The sequence below is a fragment of the Nanorana parkeri genome, unplaced genomic scaffold, assembly GCF_000935625.1.
Source record: "Nanorana parkeri isolate BGI_ZX_2015 unplaced genomic scaffold, ASM93562v1 scaffold645, whole genome shotgun sequence".
Taxonomy (NCBI): domain Eukaryota; kingdom Metazoa; phylum Chordata; class Amphibia; order Anura; family Dicroglossidae; genus Nanorana; species Nanorana parkeri.
The window spans coordinates 432282-447083 of record NW_017306913.1 but is presented as its reverse complement, the minus strand read 5'-3'; the positions used below and the strand labels follow the sequence as shown (position 1 = coordinate 447083).

Sequence of the window (14802 nt, the reverse complement as noted above, 5' to 3'; positions counted from 1 at the left end):
GTTGGCCTTGTGGAAAATCCAGCCCTGGGCGGGATGCTTGTGCTGACATCATTTACCTTATATGGCAACTTACTGTATATGGTCTATGATGTCACTGCATCCCGCCCCTTTGTTTACATCAAGCTGCGGACAGGAATTTCCATGTCGATAGGAGCTCCTTCTGGGTTCTGAGGAGCTCAGGCAAGGTCCAAACCTGAACTCATCCCTAGTTACAAACAGGCTTCAAGTACATCTGAAGATAAAAGTTATTTTTATTAGATAAGGGAATTACTGTATTCGGCAAACATTGTCTGCAGGACTGAGAGTGAGGCAAAATCTAAACTTGAATTGTCACCAGTACTGGAACAGGGGAGAAACCTTCCAATGGGGACACTTGTCCAGATGGCAACAATCTAAAAGGGCATTTTCCTAATTTTAAGAGATTTGCTCTCGCTTCCTGTCATGTCTACAGAACAGGAAGTGAAGGAAACCTCCCCAATGAGACACATATGGCAATAAAAATCATCCTATTAAAGTGTTATTGAACCCATGAACTTTTAAGTAAGATGCAGAATAAATAATGCCGGGGTGTCCCTAGCTATTTTGCCACCTGAGGCAGTAGGGGGCGCAGTGTGATGTCAGTGGTTGCCAGGAGCTTGGCAGGACGCTGTGACTGATGTCCCTGGTTGCCAGGAGCTTGGCAGGACACTGTGACTGATGTCCCTGGTTGCCAGGAGCTTGGCGGAACGCTGAGACCAATGTCAATGTTTGCCAGGAGCTTGGCGGGACGCTGTGACCAATGTCAATGTTTGCCAGGAGCTTGGCGGGACGCTGTGACCAATGTCAATGTTTGCCAGGAGCTTGGCGGGACACTGTAACTGATGTCACTGGTTGCCAGGAGCTTGGCGGGACACTGTAACTGATGTCACTGGTTGCCAGGAGCTTGGTGGAAGCTTGCTAAGAGCTGAGCAGAGAGATGTCTAGGGCCCTTACACATCTCCCCGCCTGGCTGTCAGCAAATTGGGATGCTCTGGCAGAAAAGGGGCGGCAGGCACACTAAAATATTGAACAGTAGAGTGGCCATGCTTCTCTTTCTTCTACCCCTCCATGAGACGAAATCTGTGGCTGGGAGAACCAGTTTCCAATGATGCAAAAAACAAAGATGGCGACACAGGGAATTTATGTGGAGAAAAGAACATAGGAATTGCTAGGCTTGCATGTTTTTTGGGATAAGTGGCCAACATGGTGAATGGCATACTGTGGATGAGTTTAATGAATTATGAGAAGTTCCTCTGTAAAGTCTGAATTACTGTTATGGAACAGTCCAGCTGATGTCCCACACACATCCCTCCCCCCCCCTCCAGATGGCTGCCTGCTTGCTTGCTATGACTGGAGGAGGCCATTACTCAGCAGCAATTTCCCAGCCCTGAGCCCGCTCCCAGCACACTGCCTGAGGTCACCCTTCCTCCCCGCTCCCCTCCATCCTCACCTCACCCACGTGTCCACTCCGCGCCGCCCACCGCGTTGACGTCACCGGCCTGGAATGCGCTTCCTGTGGTGCGGCTGGAGGACGGGGGCAGGGCGGGAGCTGGCTACGTCACCGCGCCGTCTGAGGAGACCGTTACAGTACAGGAGAACCGAGCACACGGGACTACGTACCCCGGAGACTCCCGACCTCCTCCAACGCTAACTTTCCCGGGCCGGCTGGATCCGTCTCGGAGCCACGATAGAGGTGAGCACCGTACAGCGCCACAGCCTCGGGCACATCTGCTGTGTGTGGATATGTAGGTCCGCACAGAACACTATGGAGGGACACGGGGAGCAGTATTTCCGGGGACACTGCTGCTGAGCCACTGATCCCAGCTGACTGCACAGTACGGAGTGCCTTAGAGGCCAGCATTGTTGCTGATTGCACAGTATGGAGTGCGTTAGTGGTTAGGATTGCTGCTGAGCCACTGATTGCACCGTACGGAGTGCCTTAGTGATTAGCATTGCTGCTGAGCCACTGATCCGAGCTGTCTGCACAGTATGGAGTGCTTTAGTGGCCATTTTGTTCCAGTAGAGCTGCTGCTGAGCCTGTTATCCCAGCTGATTGTGCGGTAACGGAGTGCCTTAGTGACCATTATTTTGGGGGCAGTGTTACTGAGCCAGTGATCCCAGTGGAATGCCTTAGTGGCCACTGGCCAGTATTTCCAGGGACACTGAGGCTGATCCAGGTACCCCAGCTGATTGCACAGTACGGAGTGCCTTAGTGGTATTTCCAGGGTCACACAATCTGATTGCACTGCACACACTCTGCCTACTGAGCTGTCTTGTAGGATGAATTTAGAAGGTTTTATATAACTCTGGGAGGATGATGCTTCCATTACACCAGAAACAATTGTCTGGGCATGTGTGGCAATTCCTTTTCTGGACCAATCACAATGTAGGACACTTGCTGGGTATTGGGAACAACTGGCAGCAATGGAATTACTGGGGGATGGGCTGGACTGGCTGATAAGTTGGTTGTATGGCCGCTCCAGCTAATGTCTGATCAGAGGAAATTATTGGTCAGATTGAGGTAACCTTACAGGGACGGGTGCCTGCGGGGCAGGGACAGTGTTGAGATGTGGGTGCCCGTGCGGCAGGGACAGTGTCGAGATGTGGGTGTCCGCGGGGCAGGGACGGTGTTGAGATGTGGGTGTCCGCGGGGCAGGGACGGTGTTGAGATGTGGGTGCCCGCGGGGCAGGGACGAAGGGACTCTGGGTGGAATTTCTGCTTTAGTGCCCTGTGATTGGCTGGCATTAGTAATGGGTACATTGTTAGGTGTCATGTCCTGAGTTTTTTAGGATGGTGGCTGGACGTTCTCAAGGGGGGGGGGGTCGGCTGTGCGTACTCCGCGGTTGCCGGGAAGTAAACAAGCTATTTTCACCATGACTAGTACCAGACGATCTCCATCTATATATAACATTGGAGACAGATGTGTTGTGTCCTCTGCTTCAAGCATTGCTCAGGTTGTTGGGGTAACATGTATTCTGGTGATCCCCCTATAATGGGTGCACTTGGCATGCTGGTTATTGTAGTTCATGTGGAAGTCAGACTGTCTGGATCTGATCTTTTAAGGTGACCACACACTGTACAATCTCCTTTAGGTCTCCCATCAGCATCATGTAGTTGGATGGATTGGGAAGGCCCCTGTATGTTATAGGGTTCTGGTAAATGTAAAGTTGTTTGTATAGAGATTGTACAACCAATGTGTATATAGTGTACGGCCAGCTTAGTGATGGGCATTATCCGCCATTGTTGTTGTCCTTGTCTCTGTCACCTCCTGTAGTGATGGGTTTCTAGAACCTTACAATACATTCGGTTGTTGCTGTGTATGGAGGTTCTGGATGCCCGGCACCAGACTATAGGTCCATTGGAAGAACATTTCATGGTTGCAGTTTTTGTTGCTTCGGGAACAATAGTAATAATCGGAGTCAGTTGAGAAGACGATGGGATTGTCTGCTGACGGAGATATTCCCAGAATCTAGCAATCAGCTGTAGAATGAAGAGTTCGCTGCAAGTCCTCACTAGAGATAAACACGGAATGTGACGTCTCTTCCCGGCACATGGAGACGTCCTCCATATGGGTGATAATCATCCGTTTATGGATCTCCATATGTTGGACATTTGTGAACGATGAACTCAGTCCATGATGGGGGAAGGGAGCGCAGACACTGCAGAGTAATGGCAGAGCTGTGGTAAGGATGAGCTCTGTGGCCGGACATCGGTGTGTCTGCCATAGGCCTCAGTGTCAGCCTTGTCTGATGTATCCGTATGTATACAGCGTCCTTCCTCCCCTGAGAGGCTGCAGGGAGTTTCCCTGTAGGAATGTGCGATGGGAGGGGAGCACAGGACATCCTGGGAGTGGTGAGTGGGGGGGGGGGGTGACCCTTCTCCGTCCTGCTGGGCTCTCTATAGTGTTTATTTATAACACTGGACTGCTACAAATACAGCACACATGGCTGTAAACTGAAATAGCCGCCCGCCATGATACAATGTATGATTTTATATATCATTCTACACAGCTTCCCTTAATCCTGCCTGCAAGGTGAATGTGCCAAGAAATCTCTTCATGTCAGTCTCGGATGTAAACGTACACCTCGCCCTCCTCTTTCCTGGAGGTGAGGAGTCTTTAGCTGGGACTAGGAAAGCTTGAAATATCGGAATAGTGAAACTCTTATTTGTATAATATGGTTTGGAATCGAATGTAAACGTACACCTCTTTCCTGGACTCGAGTCTTTAGCTGGAACTAATCTTTAAAGATCACAATAGTGGAATTCGGATTTATATAATGTGATTTGGAATCGGATGTAAACATTCACCTCGTCCTCCTCTTTTACTGGAGAGGATTCTTTAGCTGGGACTAGTATAGTTTGAAATATCATATTAGTGAAACCTTTATTTGTTTAATATGATTTATAGTCAGACGTGAGGCCTCATTCACACTGGCACTTAAGATTTTGTAAACCTAGAAGAAGTTACCCCGGAGGTCTAAACCACTTTCAGCTCCCCAGATCACTTTTTCTGCATTTAGATCTTCGTACTTCAAAGTGGGTTTAGCCGTGTTCGCATGCATTTAGCCGCATATAGATCAGGGGCGGGCAAATCTGGCCCTCCAACTGATATGGAACTACAAGTCCCATGAGGCATTGCAAGACTGACTGTTGCAGGCATGACTTGCAGACATGTTGGGATTTGTAGTTAAAGCACAGCTGGAGGGGCCGGAGTTGCCCACCCCTGATATAGAGTCTCTAACCAGAACCTGGACACACTGAGAACTTATCAAAACTGGGGCAGACACAATCTGGAGCAGCTGTGCATGGCAACCAATCAGCTTCTCTCTTTCATTTTCAAATCTTACCTGAGCAAACTGGAGAGAGAAGCTGATTGGTTGCCGTGCACAACTGCTTCAGATTTTTTTTGTTTTTTTTCTGCTCCAGTTTTGAAACATTCCACCTCAGAATTCTATTTCCTCTTAACGCAGGTAAACGTTTAGTTTGGTGGCCCGTTCACACCATCTGCGTTCCAGGTGTGCTGGCTTCTGGCCGGTTTTTCCAGGCAGTTTGCCTTTTCATGGATGGTGACAGTTCACCCCACTGCGTTCTGATGGTGTGCGCTTAAAGTATGGCATGCGGTACTTTTTGTTTTCTCTTTTTAGGGCACCACAGTGAGATGAGGTACACTTGCATGGCATTGTGGTGAGTGCATAGAACTGAATGAAATGTCACTTGTGACATATCAATAAAGTTCTAACAAAAAAGAAAAGAAACAGTGTGATACGGCTCGGACGATCACATCGGCACTGTACGGACACACGCATACTTCAGCTGTGGGGCTGCTGGTGTGAACGAGCCCTGAATGATACCATTGAAAACCATTACATGCATTTAGATATCCTCTAGATTAGGAGTAGTCAAACTTCGACCCCCCAGCTATGGTGAAACTACAAATCTCATCATGTATCTGCCTTTGGGAGTCATGCTTGTGGCTGTCGGAGTCTTGCAATGCCTCCTGGGGCTTGTAGTTTCATCACACCTGGACGGCTGAAGTTTTGGGTACCCCTGCTCTGGATGCATATACATGCCGGGTTGACACTTTCATTGTGAATGAGAAGATCACCTCGTTCTGTGTCTCATGTAGATATGATGGACCTTTAGCTGGGGCTTGTTGTGAATCTTGAAAGATCTCAGTAGTGAAATGATTTTGATTTGAAGTCCGATGTAAAAGTTTGTCTGGTTCTCCCCTTTTCCTGGAGAAGAGATGTTTAGCTTAAACAAGCTGTGAATCTTGAAAGGTGACAATAGTAAATAAGTTAAAATCCGATAACATGATATGGTGATTGTAGGTTATCTTCCCATGTCTTTATATATGTCACATTGAAGCTCCGCCATCCCATCACCTGGCTGTATTTGTACCATGTTGTGGCCCCGGCTCCTCCTATAAACCTGCAGACTTCCTGCTCTGTGATCCTGTACACATGGCTGCTGGTTGGAGCTGGCTGAGCCCTGGCCTCAGGAGATGATGTGTCAGCACTTGTCTGAGCTGTTTTTTCTCTTCCCTCAAGGTGTATTTTTCCGCTTTCCTTTGTTTTCAAAAAGGAGTGACAGGCCATACGAGGCTGCCTACAGAGCACAGGCTGCTTTCCTTATTCCTTTTCTTAAGTATTTTCTCTGTCTGTTGCATTGTATTTCATCAGCGTACAGCATTAGGAGCAATGCTCTGCCCAGCGTTGGTTGATGGGAGCGCTGCTCTGCCCAGCGTTGGTTGATGGGAGCGCTGCCCTGCCCAGCGTTGGTTGATGGGAGCGCTGCCCTGCCCAGCGTTGGTTGATGGGAGCGCTGCCCTGCCCAGCGTTGGTTGATGGGAGCGCTGCCCTGCCCAGCGTTGGTTGATGGGAGCGCTGCCCTGCCCAGCGTTGGTTGATGGGAGCGCTGCCCTGCCCAGCGTTGGTTGATGGGAGCGCTGCCCTGCCCAGCGTTGGTTGATGGGAGCGCTGCCCTGCCCAGCGTTGGTTGATGGGAGCGCTGCCCTGCCCAGCGTTGGTTGATGGGAGCGCTGCCCTGCCCAGCGTTGGTTGATGGGAGCGCTGCCCTGCCCAGCGTTGGTTGATGGGAGCGCTGCCCTGCCCAGCGTTGGTTGATGGGAGCGCTGCCCTGCCCAGCGTTGGTTGATGGGAGCGCTGCCCTGCCCAGCGTTGGTTGATGGGAGCGCTGCCCTGCCCAGCGTTGGTTGATGGGAGCGCTGCCCTGCCCAGCGTTGGTTGATGGGAGCGCTGCCCTGCCCAGCGTTGGTTGATGGGAGCGCTGCCCTGCCCAGCGTTGGTTGATGGGAGCGCTGCCCTGCCCAGCGTTGGTTGATGGGAGCGCTGCCCTGCCCAGCGTTGGTTGATGGGAGCGCTGCCCTGCCCAGCGTTGGTTGATGGGAGCGCTGCCCTGCCCAGCGTTGGTTGATGGGAGCGCTGCCCTGCCCAGCGTTGGTTGATGGGAGCGCTGCCCTGCCCAGCGTTGGTTGATGGGAGCGCTGCCCTGCCCAGCGTTGGTTGATGGGAGCGCTGCCCTGCCCAGCGTTGGTTGATGGGAGCGCTGCCCTGCCCAGCGTTGGTTGATGGGAGCGCTGCCCTGCCCAGCGTTGGTTGATGGGAGCGCTGCCCTGCCCAGCGTTGGTTGATGGGAGCGCTGCCCTGCCCAGCGTTGGTTGATGGGAGCGCTGCCCTGCCCAGCGTTGGTTGATGGGAGCGCTGCCCTGCCCAGCGTTGGTTGATGGGAGCGCTGCCCTGCCCAGCGTTGGTTGATGGGAGCGCTGCCCTGCCCAGCGTTGGTTGATGGGAGCGCTGCCCTGCCCAGCGTTGGTTGATGGGAGCGCTGCCCTGCCCAGCGTTGGTTGATGGGAGCGCTGCCCTGCCCAGCGTTGGTTGATGGGAGCGCTGCCCTGCCCAGCGTTGGTTGATGGGAGCGCTGCCCTGCCCAGCGTTGGTTGATGGGAGCGCTGCCCTGCCCAGCGTTGGTTGATGGGAGCGCTGCCCTGCCCAGCGTTGGTTGATGGGAGCGCTGCTCTGCCCAGCGTTGGTTGATGGGAGCGATGCTCTGCCCAGCGTTGGTTGTAGGGCTGCAACAACTAATCGGCATAATCGATGATTGAAAAAGTTGTCAACTTTTTTCAATAATCGATTCATCAGCTTCCGATCAGTTGGCCCTGTTCACAGCTCCACACGCTGTGCGCCGCACCTCCTCCCCACCTCATGCTCGCCGCTGCCAGACCCGCCCTCCCGCATCCATGCTCCACACGCCTCCCCGACTCACACTCACCGCCCACCCACATCCACGATCGGCACAGGGACGCGGGGAGATGTAGTAAGGAGGAGCAGGTGTGGGGTGATGACAGCCGCCAATAGACAGGTCCGATCTCAGAAGCAAGTTGCTGGAAGACTGCACTTTTCCACACGTGGTGCTCTATAATGTATTGCTGGGATTTGTATTTCTCTATAGCTGATGGTACATTGAGCTGTATATTATACATAGGAATACAAATCCCAGCAATACATTATACATTGTATGTAATGTATTGCTGGGATTTGTTGTACTCTGGTGGTACAAAACCCCAGCAATAGTACATTATACAGCACAATGCAGAATACCACCAGCTATAGAGGAGCACAACAAATCCCAGCAATGGTACATAATAGCTGGCGGCATTCTGCATTGCGCTGTATAATGTTCTATTGCTGGGTTTTGTAGTCCTCTATAGCTGGTGGTATTCAGCATTGCACCACTGTATAATGTATTATTGCTGGGATTTGTTGTACTCTTCTATAGCTGGTGATATTCTGCATTGTGGAATAGCTGGCGGAATACCACCACCTATAGAAGAGTACAACAAATCCCAGCAATAATACATTATACAGTGGTGCAATGCTGAATACCACCAGCTATAGAAGAGTACAATAAATCCCAGCAATAATACATTATACAGTGGTATTGTGCTGTATAATTTACTATTGCTGGGTTTTGTAGTCCTCTATAGCCGGTGCCATTCTGCATTCATTGCTGTATAAATTTTACACTTTCCATTTCACTATATTGCACACCACACTATCTTTTTTTCTTTTTTACTTCCACCGCTCCAAGCTTGCTCCTGTGATGGATTACAACCTCAATACAAACTGGTAGTCCCATCACTGGAGCCTTTTTTTAAACTTTTATTTTATTGTTTATCCGATTTAACCGATTAATCGAACCTAATCGGCTAACTAATCGATTTTGAAAATAATCGTTAGCTGCAGCTCTAGTTGGTTGGTGGGAGCGATGCTCTGCCCAGCGTTGGTTGATGGGAGCGCTGCTCTGCCCAGCGTTGGTTGATGGGAGCGCTGCTCTGCCCAGCGTTGGTTGATGGGAGCGATGCTCTGGCTGGCCTTAGTGAAGCGTTAAGGTTAGAACCCCTATGAGGTTTCAGTTCCTTCCAGGACTGTTTTAGAGATTTCCTGACTTTAGCTTCTCATGACAATGTTTAACCACACCGGGAAATATACAGAAATCAAAATCTGCTGGAGGTTCTAGCCGTCACTGACCTGAGCTTTTCCCTAAATTCGTGTCCGGCGAAAGGTTGTCCCCAGGACTGTGAGTAAGGGGAACTCATCGGTGCTCTCTCATGGAGCATTGGAAATCGGTAAAAACTGACCAGAGTTCTAGTCCTTTCCCTCTATATACTAATTGTCTATAGATACACTTTAAAGCCGACCATACAATGTTATACATCTGCGGGCTGAACTAAAACAAAATAGAACCGAATCTTCGATTATCGCTAGGAGCGCGTTGATCGAGGAATCCCCGCTGTTTCTTTTGTATTCTGACGGCAGCTTCCAGCCACTGTCGGTATACCCAAAGAGAGCCAAAGAGTACACACTAAGTGGCTGGTGACAACTTAACACTTGCAGGGGGCTATCTCCACTCAGCTTTTGAGGTTTCTTCTAGCTGTTGTCAATGGAGCTAGCTAGGGATGCACTGATACCGGTATTTCGGTATCGAGTACCAATATTATTTTTTCGGTACTCGCTAATACCGAGTGCCGGAAGTACCATTCAGGAAGCCAGGCGGCGTGTGAAGACTCGCCACCCGGCTTCCCGATTAGCTGGGAAGCCATCCCCATGCTTCCCGTCACGGTGATGAGAAGCATGGAGCTGACTTTCTGGCCAATAAGGAAGCCAGGCGCCGTGTAATTACACTGCACCCGGCTTGCTGATTGGCCAGCTTCCCGACCAATCAGGAGGCCGGGCATCGAGTCATTGCACACTACCCGGCTTCCTGACACGAACTATTGGGCTAGGCATCGGAGCATTTGAGCGAGTACTTGCCCAAATACTCGGCATGGGCACCGATACCAATACTAGCATCGGTGCATCCCTAGATCTAGCTCCTATAAAAAAAAAAAAAAAAACACACCTTGCTGGCTCCTGGATTGGACTGACTGGCCCTTCAGTTCCACGTTAAAGTGGAAGTAACCCCCTTTGTAAATATTCGGGGGGTTTCTCCCTAATGTGCAAGTATGCACAGCACACAGCATCTCCTGCTTGTGTAAGAAGGTTCAACCATATGGAAGCAGCGGCCTCTCTGCTCCTCGTCACCTCCTTTTCCAGTGGATGGATTGTTCTAGAGACTGTGTGAGGCTTCTGTAGTTGTAGGGTGGCTAATGCAATTAGAGGATTGTAGCACCTTCTCGCATGAGTAAGGACTGTTGTGATATAGCCCCGGCTACATACCTAAGTCCTAGATGTCTACTGACTGTGACGAGAGGGGGGATTCTTCTCCGGCGGTGTTGTCATTATCACATCAATATAGTTCTCTGCAGTATTGTACTGTGGGCCATGACATGATGGTGCACCCCTCAGGCGGTGTCTGTAATGGCCTACATACACAGGAATGGGTTACATTATGCCCAGCAGAAGAGGACTTGGTGCTGGAGTGTGTATACACCATTCTCCCCTGTGGTATCTGGACCCAACAGATTTCACAACGACTCCTTGTACGTCGGGGGACCTTTCCACTTTAAATCCTGTATGTGTCTGTGCAGAGACATGCTGCATTCCTAACCAATACTTTCATAGTGCTATATCTGTATGGGTGGCTACTACTACCTACTGCTGTAGATGTTCTGCTTTGCCTTCGTAGACTTGTCTCTATAATAATGACATGTTTAATAACCTTCCATCACCCTCTATGTGGCTTTGGATCCCCCAAACCTGACTGCACTATAGAGGCCTTGACTTTGCTGCAGCTCTCGGCTTTGGCATTCTCTAACCAGCTGCGGAGCCCCAACAATACAATGCAGACATACATAGTGAATCTGCCAACTGGGAGGAGTGTTAGAATTTGAGTGGGGTGCCAGGACTTTAGCTTTGTGCTCCAATTCTAGGTGATCATGGACTGCACTGAGGATGATTTGATTATATGTACGGGTGGGGACATTTTTGTTCCTGGATTAGGCAGTGCCATCGGTTATTGTATGCTTTCTTTTTTCTCTCGACCGTCACACAGGTCGTAACTCCTTTTAAAGTTTTTTGTTTTCCCCACTTATGCAGCCAAATTGGGATAATGCCTGCTTTTATATTTGTTATATTTTCCCATTCATATAAATAGCATAACTTAAAAAAATATTTAAACATTGCTGCTTACATTTTTACTTGCTGAAAAATCTTTTTGAGCTTTTCCCTTCTATGTAATGTTTAGGATGGAGTTATGGAAGTTGCGTTTGCCATAATGGACATAATTGGACTGTACAATCCAAGATCTCAAGGCTTGGGTGCTACATAGTATAATCCCTAGAATTATTGCTCTCACTCTGTCATATGCGGCGATACCCATCATGTGCAGTGCAATCAGCAATTTCGTATGTAGGTGGACCCATCGCGTGTTTACATGACAACGCGCATGCTCGCTGGAGCGGGGAACTTTAACTTTTTATTTTTACATTTAATTATTTTTAAAATTTAACTTTAGTTGCTATCACATAGGGGGGCTCCCTAGCCCCCCATGTGATGGCATATTGGCAGTGACGGGTCCTCTTTAAGGTGATGCTGGGGGTCCAAAAGACCCCTAGTGTCACCTTTACTCTCTAAATAAGCTATTGAAGTGCAGATCGCACTTCAATAGCTTATAGCTGGGCTTCAGGAGCCTGGAAGTTATGCAATACACGTTGCTCCCGGTCCCATAGTATGGGGAGGAAATCGGTGAACAGATGTTGACCGATCGCCTCCTGCCAACACCTAGCAAGCCAGTTCTGGGGCCATAGGAGGGGCAGCAGAGCCCAGTAAACAAGGCAGAGTTGCCTGGTTACTGGATCGTAGACACGATCTGGCGGCAGCTGAGCCGCCAGAATCTCTTCTACTGTAAATGCCGGCCACCAGCTCCACAAAACTGAACAGACTCCCATCGGCTATAAGCTGTCGGGAGTCTGCTTAACCCCTTCAGACTTAATGACAGGATTGTCCCATCATGGGACGTGAAGGGGTTAAACTGTTCAAAATGAAAGAAACAAGCCAGGAAGCGGTCCGTAAGACACTGGTTACACTGGTCAAGGCCTGGAATGTAGTTTGTTTTACTTTTCTTATTAATAGTGAAACTTACAAACGTCAAACAGAATTGAAATGTCTAGAAATAGACCAAATGTTAAAGCGGAAATTCCACCTCAGTTGTAAGGTCCACTTATTCAAGTTGTTCCCCTTTCCTCTGAACTGCTGAATAAAAGTACCCGTGCAGTGTTAGCTGGACAATATACTCCCCTGACTTCCATAGTGCGGGGGTGGGGGCTGGGTGACAACGTCCTCCTTCCAGCCAGATCTTGTAGAATGTGGAGAAGCTCAAATCCTAACCTGCGCTGCAATGACTTCTCAGAAGCTTTGGCCTCCTCGGCACTCCCTGAGATCTTTTTGGCAGGAGGGTGACGTCATCCCCCCACAATATGGATGTTGGGGGGCACATAGAATAGGCAGATGCGGCAACTGAGATAGAATATTTCTTCTCATCAGTTTTGTTTGTTTTGTGGTTTGTAAGGTTCATGATAAGTAACTTAACATAAGGAAATACATTTCATGATTTGGCTGCTCTAACCCGTGTCTTCCTAATCGTGTCCTGGCCAGTTTCTTTTGTTGTGAACAGTTCTTGTGTTGTTGTTGCACAATCTGGTGACATTAGAGGAATAGCTCAGTCTAATAGAGTCGGTGTACACTGACAAGCAGGAGGCGGCCCGGAGGAGTATTTGTTATAGAGGAGAAGGCGGCCCATATATGGAAACATTGAAGTTGAGGAATCCGGGCTCCGGCTTCCTCTCCTCAGGATACATTGCTTGTGTTCCAGGCCGCCTTACTCAGCGAGCGCTGGATTTTTCAGAGCTTATTTATATGGCTGGCATGGGTCTGTAACACATCGAGTTTTAAGATGACCAAAAATGGGGAACTGCTAATCAACAATTGTCATGTTGCTGCAACAAACGTGTAAAATGTGCAATGCATTATTACATATTTAGAAAAATGCGGTGATGTCAGACTTCAACTATTCAATAAAATATATTTTTGAACAAAAAAATAGTGATTTGGTAAAGAACTCAGGACGCCGTTTTTATTAACCTTTGCAGTGGGGCTATCCCTGCACTGCAAGAGTTAAGTGCTCATTTTGTTCTAGGGAGGAAAATAAAAGTTATACTCGCCTGATCCTCCGAGTCAGCTTGCTCTTGGACTGCTCCTTCCAGCCTCGCTCCCCCTCCAGCAGACTAGGGTCCCTGAATTGTCACATTCTATACCCAGTTTGAGGACACCGAGGGACATACTGTCACTGCAGCAGTGGAGGAGACAGGTTGGAGGGAGCAATGTCATAGCCGCCCGGCTCTGAGATTCTAGTGAGTATAACTTTGCTTGTTTTGGTTTAGGGAGCAAAATAAGTTATATAGAGCTGCAGCTAACGATTATTTTCAAAATCGATTAGTTAGCCGATTATTAAGTTCGATTAATCGGATAAACTATAAAATAAAGTTTAAAAAATGGCTCCAGTGATAGGACTACTAGTTTGTATTGAGGTTGTAGTCCATCACAGGAGCAAGCTTGGAGCGGTGGAAGTAAAAAAGAAAAAATAGATAGTGTGGTGTGCAATATAGTGAAATTGAAAGTATAAAATTATACAGCAATGAATGCAGAATGGCACCGGCTATAGAGGAATACAACACCCAGCAAAAGCACATTATACAGCGCAATGCAGAACACCGCCAGCTATAGAGGAATACAACAAATCCCAGCAATAGTACATAATAGCTGGCGGCATTCTGCATTGCGCTGTATAATGTACTATTGCTGGGTTTTGTAGTCCTCTATAGCTGGTGGTATTTAGCATTGTACCACTTTATAATGTACTATTGCTGGGATTTGTTGTATTCCTCTATAGCTGGTGGTATTCCGCATTGCGCTGTATAATGTATTATTGCTGGGACTTGTAGTCCTCTATACAGCGCAATGCAGAATATCACCAGCTATAGAGGAGTACAACAAATCCCAGCAATACATTATACATACAGTGTATAATGCATTGCTGGTATTTGTATTCCTATGTATAATGTACAGTACAATGTACCATCAGCTATAGAGAAATACAAATCCCAGCAATACATTATAGAGCACCATGTGGGGGAAAGTGCAGGCTTACCTGAGCAGTCTTCCAGCAACTTGCTTCTGAGATCGGACCTGTCTATCAGCGGCTGTCATCCCCCCACCCCTGCTCCTCCTTACTACATCTCCCCGCGTGCCTTGCCGATCGTGGATGGGCAGGAAATGTGAGGCGGGGAGGAGGTGCGGCGTGTGGAGCGTGGATGCGAGCGGGTCTGGCAGCGGCGAGCGTGAGGTGGGGAGGAGGTGCGGCGCACAGCGTGTGGAGCTGTGAACAGGGCCAACTGATCGGAAGCCGATTAATCGATTATTGAAAAAGTTGACAACTTTTTCAATAATCGATTATAATCGATTATGTCTATTAGTTGTTGCAGCCCTAAAGTTGTACAGTATTCCTTGCCGTGCAGGGGTAGCCCCACCCTAAGGCCTGGTTCACACCTCAGCGTTAGTGTTTTTTTGAGGGGGTTTTTTGCACGTTTTTATGCACATATGTCAAAACGCTCGCCCCTCTATGTGGGTGTGTACTCCTTTACTGCTTGTTACTAAACTGGAGACTTCTCAGTAGGTGGGGGGTTTGGCCACCAGCAGGGGCCGCCCCTAGGCTGTAATTGGTCTTTAGTTTTTTTGTGCCTAGCGTCCTTCTCCTGCAGGTGGCGA

The 14802-nt window shown here is 48.9% G+C and overlaps 1 protein-coding gene across 2 annotated transcripts in view; it reads left to right on the top strand.

Moving 5' to 3' along the window:
• Positions 1 to 1519: 1519 nt before the first annotated feature.
• The window catches only part of ITGB1 (integrin subunit beta 1), a 34838-nt gene continuing 21555 nt past the window's right edge, over positions 1520 to 14802 (top strand). The window contains exon 1 of one of the 2 annotated variants that reach the window (XM_018563252.1): positions 1520 to 1711. The gene's annotated coding sequence lies outside the window, so the exon portion shown is untranslated. Of the gene's footprint in view, positions 1712 to 13808; positions 13821 to 14802 lie in introns of those variants that run through there. The other variant, XM_018563253.1, reaches the window with a different exon arrangement.